A 12856-nucleotide genomic window follows, 5' to 3' on the forward strand; every position below is an offset into this window, starting at 1 on the left:
GGTGATTCTAAATTGTCCGTAGGTGTGAATGTGAGTGTGCTTGGTTGTCTGTCTCTAAGTGTAGCCCTGTGATAGACTGGTGACCTGTCCAGGGTGTCCCCTGTCTTCGCCCTCAGTCAGCCCCCACGACCCTCATGAGGATTAACCAGTGTATAGATAATAGATGGATGGATGGATTTCTTATTGTCCCAAGTGAGAAACCCCTAGTGGCAGAAATTAAATATATTCTCCTCTGAGAAAAAGAAAAACAGCACCATTTTTGTCTAAATGGACTATACCCAGTGTAAGTATGGACACTCATGATAAAACAGTCTCCAAGGAAAAAATATGGTAAAAAAAATCAAGGTTTTTATGCTATTAACATGTCCATATGGTCTTATTTGCATGCTGGAAGACACACTATAGGCAAAATAAGCAGGCAACGCCATCCATTGTCACATTAAACCTGCAGTGTACCAATGACAGTCTAAAAACATGAATTCAGATTTACAGGGTTTTTGTACATAAACTAGTCCAACTGGCAGAATGAGGTTTTCTGTGTCATTATTCTTCTTCAGGTGGCACAACACTTAACACTGTCGTTTCACAGCTAGAAGGTCCTGGGTTCGAGTCTCAGCCTGGGGTCTTTCTGTGTGGAGTCTCCATGTTCTCCATGTGCCTGCATAGGTTCTCTCCGGGTTCTCCGGCTTCCTCCCACAGTCCAAAAACATGTTGTGGTGATTCTAAGGTGTTTATAGGTGTGAATGTGAGTGTGCTTGGTTGTCTGTTTCTCTTTGTGGCCCTGCGATAAACTGGTGACCTGTCCAGAATGTCCCCTGCCTTCACTCTAAGTCAGCTGGGATAGACTCCAGCCCCTCAAAAAACCTACAGAGGATTACGTGGTATATGGATAATGGATGGATGGATGGATGGATATTCTTCTTCAGAATTGGATCGGAATTTAGGTTTCCACTTTGTACCATTATAGAAACCATTAGTGGTAGTCATAAATTCAAGCTGAGATGATAAGAACATTATCTGAACTGCCAATAAGAAACAGTCACAGATCAATGATGTGCTTTTGTTTTTTTTTTTAACCTTTTCAAAAACTCACTGTTAGTATTGGCAGTGGCAGCAGAAGTGCTCTTTTTTTTTCTTAAGCAGAACTATTAATATCTGACAGTAAAATACATTTATAAAGAAAAAGTTCTGTCTTTAGGTTTTTACTTAAAAGTGAAGAATGAAAAAGAAAGGAAAAAGAAATGTAGCAATGGTGCTTCTGTTACTAATTTGAAATGGTTTTTTTCTTTTTAAAAAACTGCTAAGATAATCAGGTCAATGAGCATTTTCGGTAAGAGTAAAGTCTGACAGCAGTCCCTATGCTTGTGCTGTTGTCCACAGTATTCTGTACAGGAAATGTCTCCTGGACTCACCATAGCACTATTTTTTTTTCCTCATACATAATAAGGTTTGCCCATTTTTCACATTCCCAGATTTCCACACTTGATTTGAAACTGCCAGAAAGTCCAGCTGCTGAAGAACTCTGTATGCCAGCAGACTGAACAACATAAAAGCCAAGAAAACACTCAGTCCTTTCTGTTCACTTTTGATGTGAAATCAAAAGGAGAGAATGTCCTGGAGGTGATGTCACTGACCAGTCAGGACGAGGGCTACACAATATACTGTTTCAGCATTGATGTGCATGATGGTCACATTACAGTGGGTGTAATGTGAAGTAAGGCACTAACTCAAACCCATCATGCTACAACTTTTTTTTCTATGAGAGAAATCTGCATGATCATTTACTCTGGTTTCAAGGTTCTTAGACACACTGAGTTTATGTCTTTTTATATACAAGACACAGACTTGTTGACATGCAGGATACGCATATGTGCAGCAAAATCAACAAGGAACAGGAGAGAAACACTGAAAAGGAAGATCTGGCTGCAAAAACCTAAACACAACGTCAGCTGAAGGGCTGCACAGTTAACGAAATAATAATCACAGTTTTGTCTTCTCATAATTAAACTGAAATGATTCACTGATGTTCATGTAGAAAACCTAACAAAGGTTCACGTTGATAAAATCACTTGATCTCAACTTGTGTAAATCTGACATTAGAATGTCTTATTTCACTCTTTCTAAAAAAGTAACCTACAGTCACACACCTGCTGCTGCACTGTTCTGGTCTGTCTCCACCCCGTCTGTCTGTCTGTCTGTCTGTGTTTGTCTGTCTGTGTTTATCTGTGTATCAGTTTTTCTATCTGTAAGGCATGTTCCTTGTCTGGCTTGTTTAAAAGAAACTCTTCCTTCCTTGCTTCCATCCCTCCCCAGTCTTTGGAACAGGAAAAGCTGGTATGAAGTGAACCATGAGTGCTAAGCAAGCAGCTGAACTGTACAAAGAGAGGAGAGCAAACAGCTGGAGAGAGAATGAATAGATTAGCAGCCGCTGTGTCATCAGCGCTCACACATCCACTGAAAGCCAACTGTCCCATGTCTGTACACAACTATTGATCGACTTGTCAGAATAAAATAATAAAAACTGCAGGTGTGTTTTCCATTTATTTTTATTAAGTTACACTAAATTATACTTTTGGATTTTTTTTGGATTCTACACATTTTGAAATACACAATAGAGTTGATATTATTTTCAAAAGTGAATTGATTTTGAGTCTTTTTCTCATGTATGGGCCCAAAACAGAGATAGTATCGTTTGTCAGATGTCAGGTTTTTCTTTTTTTCACTGTTCTGTGTTTTCAGCTACACTATTTTGGTGTGAAGAGGAGCGGTTTAGGGAAGGAGCACAGAGTTTGTGATTTACATCTACTTTGCATATAAAGGCACTTATGTCATCATTCCACAGAAATCTTGGTTCACGACAACAGACTGTGTTTTGACAGCAGTGGTTGATTGTGGAGCCTTTTCCAAGTTGATGGAAGTTATGGGAGAGTTGCAAGTCGCAAACCACTCTTGACCAAAATGAACATAAAGGCTCATCTGGCATTTGGTCCAACCAGTTGTTAGGTTTTAAAATTAAAATTTACTAGCAGGTGTGAGAAATATGCAAAAATAGAAGACATCAAGAAGGGGGCAAACACTGTCTTTTCACTTTTCACTTGTTAAAACTTGAATATAAAAAAGGAACAGCATGTCAAATTGATCAGTTTGCCATGATCCATGCTGTCCATGTATACAGTCTCCACCATGACTTGCTGTGCTGTAAGACGATGCTCCAGGCTCCACGATCAACCATTACTTTAAAAACACAGTCCACAGGAGTGAACAAAGAGCGCTATGGGAGAACGACACTAGCTTCTTAATATGCAAATTATATGTAAATTACATGCTCAGTGCCCCTCCCCTTGACACCAAACAGAAACAGAAAACTGTAACTGAAAAAAGACTGTAGGAAAAATTTGACTGAAAAAACAAGCACGAAGAAAACATCAAAAAAAGTGGTACTGAGAATCGCATCAAATTGCCAAAAATATCAAAATAAAAGATACAATTCTGAGTATCCATGTATTATTTTACAGAAACACATGAGGAAATGTGTTTCTAAAAGACTCATCCGTGGGATTAAATAGTTCCCTGATATTGTTTCTCAGTAGAACAAAACTTTTCGTATAGAGCTTATTTCCTCACAGAATTCAATTAAATTAGCCTATGCGTAGCAACAAGCATGTCACATTTCCTTTGAATTTATGCAACGTGCTGAATGTAAACAGATGAATGTCTGGCAAGACACATTTTTTTACTTCTGGCAAGGCACTATGTGAGATATGAGACTATGTGTGGCATCTACAATGACGCATTTCCTCAGAATTCTTGGAAGCGTGCACAACCTTCACATCAGGATGCAGGGGATCAGCGGCATGTTGAACACACACAGATTAACATCTACCATTTATAATATTACTTTACCTGACCTTACTTTGTAAGGCTGAAACCCTGTGGTATTATCAATTAATGACATGAATTATGAGCATTAACTGACCTAGTTTAATATTACAGGTAAGACGTAAAGGTATTATTATATGTGGACGTTAAGCTCTATTTTACTCTACATTACTTAAATCTCAATATAATATAACAGCTTATAATCACCAATGCAATAGGGTCTGACCCCTATATTTAAAGTAGTCAGGTTAACTTGAAAATCAACAATTGTTAGCTATATGATACTTAACTAGAATATTAAATATAATCATATACTTTGCAACTCATTTATGATTATGGGAAGACCAACCCAGGTTGTTTTTTTTTTTACATAACCAAAATCAGTCTGACTGCAAACAAAATGCGGTTTTTGTTTTGCACTGAACTCCAGATGGATGCCACTGAGAGGGTGTGGAAGCACAATCAGAAGCATCTTTGAAGTCCACTTTCCCTAACTGAGAACCTGCACGAGCCTGTACCAGCATCGACCCAACAGGTCGCAAGGGGCTGGAGCCTATCCCAGCTGACTTTGGAGGAAGACAGGGTACACACTGGACAGATCTCCAGTCCATCACAGGGCCAACACTAAGACAGACAACAACGCACATTCACACCTAGAGACAATTTAGAAGCACCAGTTAACCTGAGCACATCTTTAGACTGTGGGAGGAACCTGAAGCAACTGGTAAAACACACGCAGGCACGGGGATAACATGCAAAGTCCACAAAGAAAGACTCTAAACTCCATGCAGAATGCCCGAGGACAGTGCAAGCCAGTGCACCACTGTGCCACCTGTACCTGCTATTCTAAGTAGCACAAGGCGTGGTCTACGGATGTGTAGGTGAAGCAAAGATGGCAAAGAGCAGGGTTCCAGACTAATTTTTCCACTGGCAAAACACCTCACTTGCTGAACATCTGCTTATCGATAGACACTAAATTTATCAATGTTGCTGAATGCCTGCCTAGCTGATGCTTGGTGGCTGCGGTGTGCTGAACGAAGATTACTTTGAAAAGAGTGAAATAGTGCGTTCTAATGTCAGAAGATGACCAAGGACCTGTCTTTCTCCACCAGCTGCATTTATTTTTGGAATACACAACAGCTGAGCTGCTTGTTTTATGCATCAGGCAGGACCAGACTGACAAAGTTAGAAGTTATAAAAGTTCTACTAATTTACACCAATATAGCTAATGCAGTAGCTGCCCATGCCAAGTACAGTGATACCAAAACAGTTTCATGATTTACTCGCAAAAATGCAACAGCTTGAAATTTTAATTTGCACACTCAAAAAAAAAAAAAAGTCACAAATGCGACCATTATGGTTGCACCCTGGAGCCTTGGTACAGATGACTGGGACTGTTGGTGCAATAAGCTTGGTCATGAGAAGCTGACAAGCCAATGATTAACTTTCCTGTACCACACTAATACGAGTTTTATCTATGAAGTGTGTTAGAAAAGTTCCAGGACTGGTGTCACAAAAAATATTTTTCAAACCCAAACGACGAGTTTTCCCCTTCAGATGATCAACCAGCACGTCTACAAAGAGATCCTGCTGCATTTGCTTCGTTCAGTCCACAAGAAGAGGCGAGAGTTGTGGCAGGACAAGTCGTGGCTGCTTCACCATGACAATGCCCCTGCTCACAATGCCCTGAACATCCTGGCTGAGAAGAACATCGCTGTGCTGGAGCAACTTCCCTACTCACCCCACCTGGCTCCGTGGGACTTTTTCTTCTTCCCAAGCACAAGGGGGTCATCAAGAGGATCCGTTTTGAAGACATGGATGACATGAAGATGGCTGTGACGACGGAGCTGTGGAGGATCCCGGAAGAATCCTTCCAGGAGTGCATGGCAGCGTGGCAGAGAAGGCTGGGAAAGTGTGTTAGGGGGATTACTTCGAAGAGGAAAATTTGTAGTTTGGATTTGGAACATATCTTTTGTGACACCAGTCCTGACACTTTTCTGACACACCTCGTAGCTACCCTAAACATAATTGTTTGCAATTGCCGTCTGGACATAATCACAGTCTGACGGTAAGAACAAATCACCAACCACTGAGTTTTATAACCTGCATGAGAGATCTCTGAAGAAGAGATGAACAGCAGGAATGATTTGCATATAGATTGATGTAATGTAGATCTAGGTGTAGCAGCGAAGTGGTGAGCATGAAGTGGGCAGAGCGAATGAATGCTGCCGCAGTTATAAAGCATGCTAAGAGGGTGGGCTGGACTCAAGTAGTAAACGATTGGACAGGAAAGGGCCTTGTGAGTCCTTGACTCCGTGCCTGCCTGAACTAACGCAAAGGTCCACTTCATGTATGCTGCAAAAGCAAGAGAGAAAGAACGAGACACGTGAAAAACACAACAAGGTTGTAGAGGTGAAATGTACGGTCATATCAAAAAGTCAACACATCCCATGGAAGTGGTCGGCATTTTGTCCATATCTGAACAGGCAAACATTTTGTCCTCACTGATACAGTGCCTGCAGATGGGAGTGATATACTTGGAAGGATTTTTTTATTTTTTTTTCAATCACCTACGCAATTAAAATATTAAAAGATGCAATATTCTTTGTTGGGCCACTGGTCCCTTGTTGTGGGAGGTAAGTGACTCTTTCTTTGCTGTGTATGAGTAAAAAGCTCACCAGCATCATTATGAATTTATCATCGGCCAGAAAGTGTGTAAGGCCACAATTTCAGTACAACGGTTATCCAAGTGTTGCTTACTGTGTTCACTGCCCTAAATCAACGAATAAATGTCCTGTTCATGTGAAGTTTCCAAAGTAACCTGGTGTTTACTTTATGTGCTCTACAAATTTGTAAAGAAACTGAGACGATTGTGTTGTTAGTATGAGGTGTCAGCAATAAAAAAAACATATTTTACTAGCATATGGAAAAATACAGACTGCATTTCATTCATTTCAGATTATTGAGTTATTGATCGTTTGTGGAGCTATCTCCAGGTTGAGGAAATGGTTTAAAAATGAAATCCTCACAACTTACATCCCAAATACACCAAACTTGTGTCTGTTTCCTGACAGACTGACATGACAGCATCCCAAAGCTAGGATGTTCAAAGAGAAGATGGATAGTTTTCCAGATCAAAACATGGAGCTGAGAGTTGACTGATAAAATCATGACAAAACTGCTTTTTTTTAAAAATAATTCTGAACTTGTAAATAGGTGGTGGGTGCATACCATCAAAAGAAGCACTATAGTCAGCGGTGAAACTCCTCATACAGATCTCTAAAAAAGGGTGTCTGATGTCTCATTTCCTGCTATATTAAATGATCCAACCCGCAACAACAAGCACACACACTTGAGCCCACCCTGATCAGCTAAAGAACAGAACTGCAGAACACCTTGCAGCTGACCAGAGGTGGACATCAGGATGAGTTCAGAACAACAGCAGAGAACTTCATGTTTTGTTTGTTTTCTTATTTAATTCCTTCTTACTCCAACCTCCCCTCTTAAAAATAGAAAAATGAAAATAAAAAATTAACAAGCAGCATAGTTCAGTCAATTTATTCCATCATCTGATGATCAGTTCTGCTGGCTCTGCCCCATGTTGCTTGGCATCAAATCAAAGTCATCTGCTCCAAACTTCAGTTATGATTCAACATAAGATGTCAAGAGAACCAATACTTTAGTGCCAAAATTCCTTTAAAAAAAGTGATCTGATGTTTGGTAGCTGGAGTGAAGATGCTGATAGATAGTGGACAACACAAACAACAAATCAACAAGTCTGCTGAGAGCACACAAACACCACCAGGTCTGTACAGAGACTTCCACAAGTTAGCTGTACATCACCACATGTCTGAAACAAGCTCAAGCTGAATGTCAAAGCTGATAGCGAAGTAAAAGTGCACATGAAAATCTGAATAGTCGATCATCCGTTAAAATAATGCAACGATTATTCGACCGAAACGGTTGCAGCCCTGCCACAAACACACAGTGACTGGTGTGCTACGTGACAGTAAAGCACACACCAGCAGCTCAGTCGCAGCAGTTTTTCCTCCTCAAACCTCCCGAGTTTCGCTGTGAAGCCGCAGCAGAGTTGCAAAAGTTGCAGAGAACAAAAGCAAGAAAAGCAAAGCAGAAAAAAGCGCAGTCTGCGTCCTGTCGCCAACTTCCTGAACAGATCTGCGCTGAGATTCAGACGCTGCAAGCGCCGCTTCGTCTTACCTTGTTGCACTTTGGTTCAGGAGACAAATCCGTGTGTTCTTCTCTGGTTTCCACATCGGCCTGTCACCGAGTCTCTTCAACGCTTCTCCTACTGTGAGACGCACGCACCGAACCGTAGCACGACTCCATTTGTTTCACCGACACAAGCTGCGGCTGCGTTCAGGGCTGGGACGAGTCTCAGCTCCTCCCGTCAAGCTCGACAACACGGACAGCAAACTGTTCCGGTGTCGTGCCACAATGATCGTCTGTCATGCTTTCATCTGGGGAGGACTGTCATAAAGAGGTCACCCCTTTTCACTTATCCTCAGGTTATGTATCTGCGTTATTTTACCAGATCTGCGTCCTAAACGACGACCAATCTACTTATAACATGAAATATCTTTCTTTTTTTTAAGTTATTTTTTTTGGGCCTTTTGGCCTTTATTTGATAGTACAATGACAGAAAAAGAGACAGAAAACTTGGGGAGAAGGACCCGTGGAAAAGGGCCATGAGCGGGATTCGAACCCACGACCTCCACATCGGGGACTGTAGCCCTATCCATGGGACACCAGGTCAACCAGGTGCGCTGTAACGTTGTGCCCAAACGTGAAATATCTTTGAGGGACAATTTCAACTGCAGTTTTCCACCTGCAAATAAGGGATTGCTGCCTCTACCTTGTGAATGAAATATGTACATCAAAAATGATTTCTCTTCATTCATGAAGGTTACATTTCTAAGAGCTCACAAGACAAGTAGAAACCAGATCATTCAAGATTCAATAGTGCTGATTTGACACACTTATGCAGCAAGGACAGTGGAATCCAAAGTGACTATTCCAGGAGGCTGTGAAGTAGCCAGACATGGTTAAAAAAAATCTTTATATAAAAGTAAAAACCAATGTTAATATTGTTAATTAAGTCTAAATCAGGATATTAGACACATGAAACACATATAGCCTAAACATCAGGAAAAAAATACAACAGTATCATCCATAATCATTCTAATGTCAGGCCTGATTACACTGTACATTTGTTTGGTCACAATTATTCAGTTATATGAAATGTTAATCTTTGCCGTGACCACAGACATAAAGTTGTGTGTATTTGCACATTATGACCCATCCAGACAGAAGCAGCTGCAGATGTTTACATATGTTTTTATTAACTGACTTTGAGATATACAAGGTATGTCTTTGCACATTTTTTACATCACAGTTTTGTCCCGTTTACATTTTACGCACTGCATATTTGCGATACAAATATATGACAAATATTTTATGAACTCACTCAATTTTCAGTATGTTTTAATAATTCTGTAGTTTTTGTGCCAAAAATGACGTTATATGTTCAGTGCTAGATGTGGGTTGTTGATTGTGAGTCTACCTGCTGTCACAAAGCAGTTTCCTGTAAAGGATCAATAATGCATCTGTCAATATCTGACCGAGCAATGAAGCTCACAATCAGGATCATTTTTTGCCATGTCACCAGTTACTATGTTCGTTACAGATCCCTGCTTAATAACAAACTTGTTGCACACAAAGACCAAAGCCAAGACCCTTCACAGGAGAACATCAACACTGTGTAGATGTTTTGGCAAGTTTTATTTTGAAGGGGCCATGATCACACTCCTGGTACTATTCTGTTGAACTTTCTATCTGTTGATCACAGGCATCCCTGAGGTGTGGAGTTAACAGATTTTGTTGTAGTTTAAAGTTTCATTCTGGATAAGTTGTGTGTTTCCTATAGGTTAACCTCATCCAAATGAATAAACAGCCTACACTGAGTATACTGGTGATTTTCTGTTTATAATCGCACAAATAAGATCATTTATGGATGTTCTCCCCAAAGTGATTTGGTGGTTACTGTAAAAAAGGATGACCTCTTGTGGTACAAGAAAGAAAGTACATCTTCAAGCAAAGTGACACAAGATCTGCTCATAGGAACACACTTAGAACTTAACAGCTCTCAAATGTACATAGACATTTTTCTTATAGTCCAGGCGACTAGTGCCAAACTTCAGGTGTTATGCTGTGGTAGTGAGAAAGCTGCAAACAGAAACACTGAAATCCAAGGAGTCAGCCCATGCTTAACAGATGTGCCTTCAACAAGCACTGAATCAGTCCTTGTATCATAAGGACAGAAAGAAGGATTGAGGTTTTAAAACTCATCCCAACATGCACACACGGACATGATATTCTAAAGTGTAGCCTACATCACAGATTTTCTTAATTCTCAGTGTCACTGTTGTCTATTTACCTGAACTATTCATGATGTTTTATAAGGTATCGTTGTAATCCTTGTCCATTTAAACATATAGGCAGACGGCACACAGAAAGTACAGTGGTGGTCAATAAGGAGTTTTTGCAAAGCTTCCATTTATGAAAATATTCAGAGCCCCAAACTTCACAAGTGCACCTTGTTTCATGCTTGAATCTACACCTTTTATTCATTTACTCTGCTACACTGAAAATGAAACCTCCGTATCTCAGTGTATCCCAGTTTAAGTAACGGCTGAATGAATGAGCATATATCACTTGGATAGTAACAGGTCCAGTAACACGTAACTGCAAAACCATTTGGGAAATGCAATACTTGACAGTAGCACAATGTATCTCAGAAGGAATATAATGTGTAAAGAAGGAATTCAGTGTAATGAATTTTTGGAGTATTAGAATGATTTAATCAAAAATGTAATACAAAGCAGAAAGTATACCACAACAGACATGCATGTACGAGGTGTGTCAGAAAAATTTCACGACTGGTGTCACAAAAGATATATTTAAAATCCAAACTACAAGTTTTCCTCTTCAAAGCAATCCCCCTGGAGTCTAACACACTTTCCCAGTCTTCTCTACCACGCCGCCATGCACTTCCACAATCTTCTGCAGCTCCATCGTCACAGCCATCTTGATGTAGTCTTCAAAACAGATCCCCTTGATGAAACCCTTGAGCTTGGGGAAGAGAAAAAAATCCCACAGAGCCAGGTGGGGTGAGTAGGGAGGTTGCTCCAGCACAGCAATGTTCTTCTCAGACAGGAACTGTCGGATGCTCAGGACATTGTGAGCAGGCTCGCTGTCATGGTGAAGCAGCCACGACTTGTCCTGCCACAACTCTCGCCTCTTCTCGCACCTGAACGAAGCAAACGCCACAGGATCTCTTTGTTGGTTGATCGTCTGAAGGGGAAAACTTGTAATTTGGGTTTGAAAAATATCTTTTGTGACACCAGTCCTGGAACTTGTCTGACACACTTCGTATACATTTGCCAGAGCAAGAGCACATGCAGGTGGCAAATCAAAGCATATTCACACAGAAATCAGAAGATTGGAAAGTCAGTATAACCAATCTCACTGACATAAATACAGTGTGACAATGTAGTCTTCCAAATATACAGACAGCTTCCTCACACTGTTGTCACCATAATTAGGCAGATAATATACACATTTACAAATATGCCGCCCTACTGTGTTACCACACTGAAAAAAACAAAGAAGCTAACTGAAAACTCATCTTGTTTTTTCACAACAGCATATAGCGGGTGAGGCCTCCCCCTCGGAGCTCCTTCAGGCGCTGACAGTGTCGCAGCATGTTCAGAATCCCTTGAAATCGTTTGTCCACCTTCGTTTGGGTAAATTCACGAATGTCATCCTCCACAATAAAATACTGACCTGCAAGACATTTTAATGCAACAGTGTTGTGTCCAAATCTTTGTACTCATGTCAAACGGAGTAGTTGTTTCTTAGCATCACTAGAGTGGTGCCACAAGAAGCCAAAAAACACCCCAACAAACAATACAGGGAATATAATTCAAATTCTACTGTATTGTTTGTTGAATACAACTGAGCACTTGTCTTTCTCAGGTCATCAAACATAACAGTTTTTATTTTAACATGTTGAATGGATATATAACGTTCAGAAGTCCAAGCACTGTTTGGGTGTTCTTCCCTGTCAAAATTGTCCTCATTGTGGGCTCATTTTTAACTGCAATATAAAGTCCAGCACATTTATTGAAACAGCACATTCAAGGCTAGAAGTAATAAGAACTCAAAAATATCTTCTGTGCAGTTTGAGAGTTATAACGCCATAAATAATAATTTTTTTTAAAAAAAAGGATCTAACATGTAGGACATTTTTCAAGTGCCAACAGGTGTTACCAGTATTTAAGTACTGACATTTTTAAAAACTTGGTGCTTTTACACCACCCAGGACAACTTACTCCTCTCTATACCATTTTTTTAAACCATGCTGCATTTATTTTAATGATCAAATACACTTTATTTTGCTCTGACACGCTCTCTTTTTTTGTGTAAACACAACCTTGCAGTTCACCTTTAACGTCAATGAAGTTTTGTTACGACTGCTGGTCAAAGCTGAATCGATAATGGAGTAGCTCAGAATTTTTTGTTAATCTACAGCAGGGGTGTCTAATCCTGGTCCTCGAGAGCCCCTATCCAGCATGTTTTAAATGTTTCTCTCTTCCAGCACACCTGATTCAAATGATCAGCTCATCATCAAGCTCTGCAGAAGCCTGATAACGATCCTGATCATGTGAATCAGGTGAACATCAATTTCTGTTGTTTTGTGGTTGTTATAAACTTGGAGGTGTCAAGTAAAAGTTGTTAAGATACAAAGATGTTTACTATTAGATATGCACTCCATTCCGTTAATGTGACGGCAACTGAACATGTCAGCTTCATGCCTGACTTTGCACTCGTCATTTTCCCGTAAACGTCAAGCGGTTGCCCTGTTAAGCTATAAAGACGTCTACTTCTGCCATTCCTC

The 12856-nt window shown here is 40.2% G+C and overlaps 1 protein-coding gene across 2 annotated transcripts in view; it reads right to left on the minus strand.

The window, feature by feature from the left end:
* LOC103373583 (uncharacterized) overlaps positions 1 to 8276 on the minus strand; it is a 95255-nt gene extending 86979 nt beyond the window's left edge. For both annotated transcript variants that reach the window (XM_008303499.1, XM_008303498.1), the window contains exon 1: positions 8098 to 8276. The gene's annotated coding sequence lies outside the window, so the exon portion shown is untranslated. The remainder of the gene's footprint in view (positions 1 to 8097) is intronic.
* Between the last annotated feature and the right edge of the window lie 4580 nt (positions 8277 to 12856).

Source organism: Stegastes partitus, unplaced genomic scaffold (genome assembly GCF_000690725.1).
Source record: "Stegastes partitus isolate 25-593 unplaced genomic scaffold, Stegastes_partitus-1.0.2 Scaffold2019, whole genome shotgun sequence".
In the NCBI taxonomy this organism is placed as follows: domain Eukaryota; kingdom Metazoa; phylum Chordata; class Actinopteri; family Pomacentridae; genus Stegastes; species Stegastes partitus.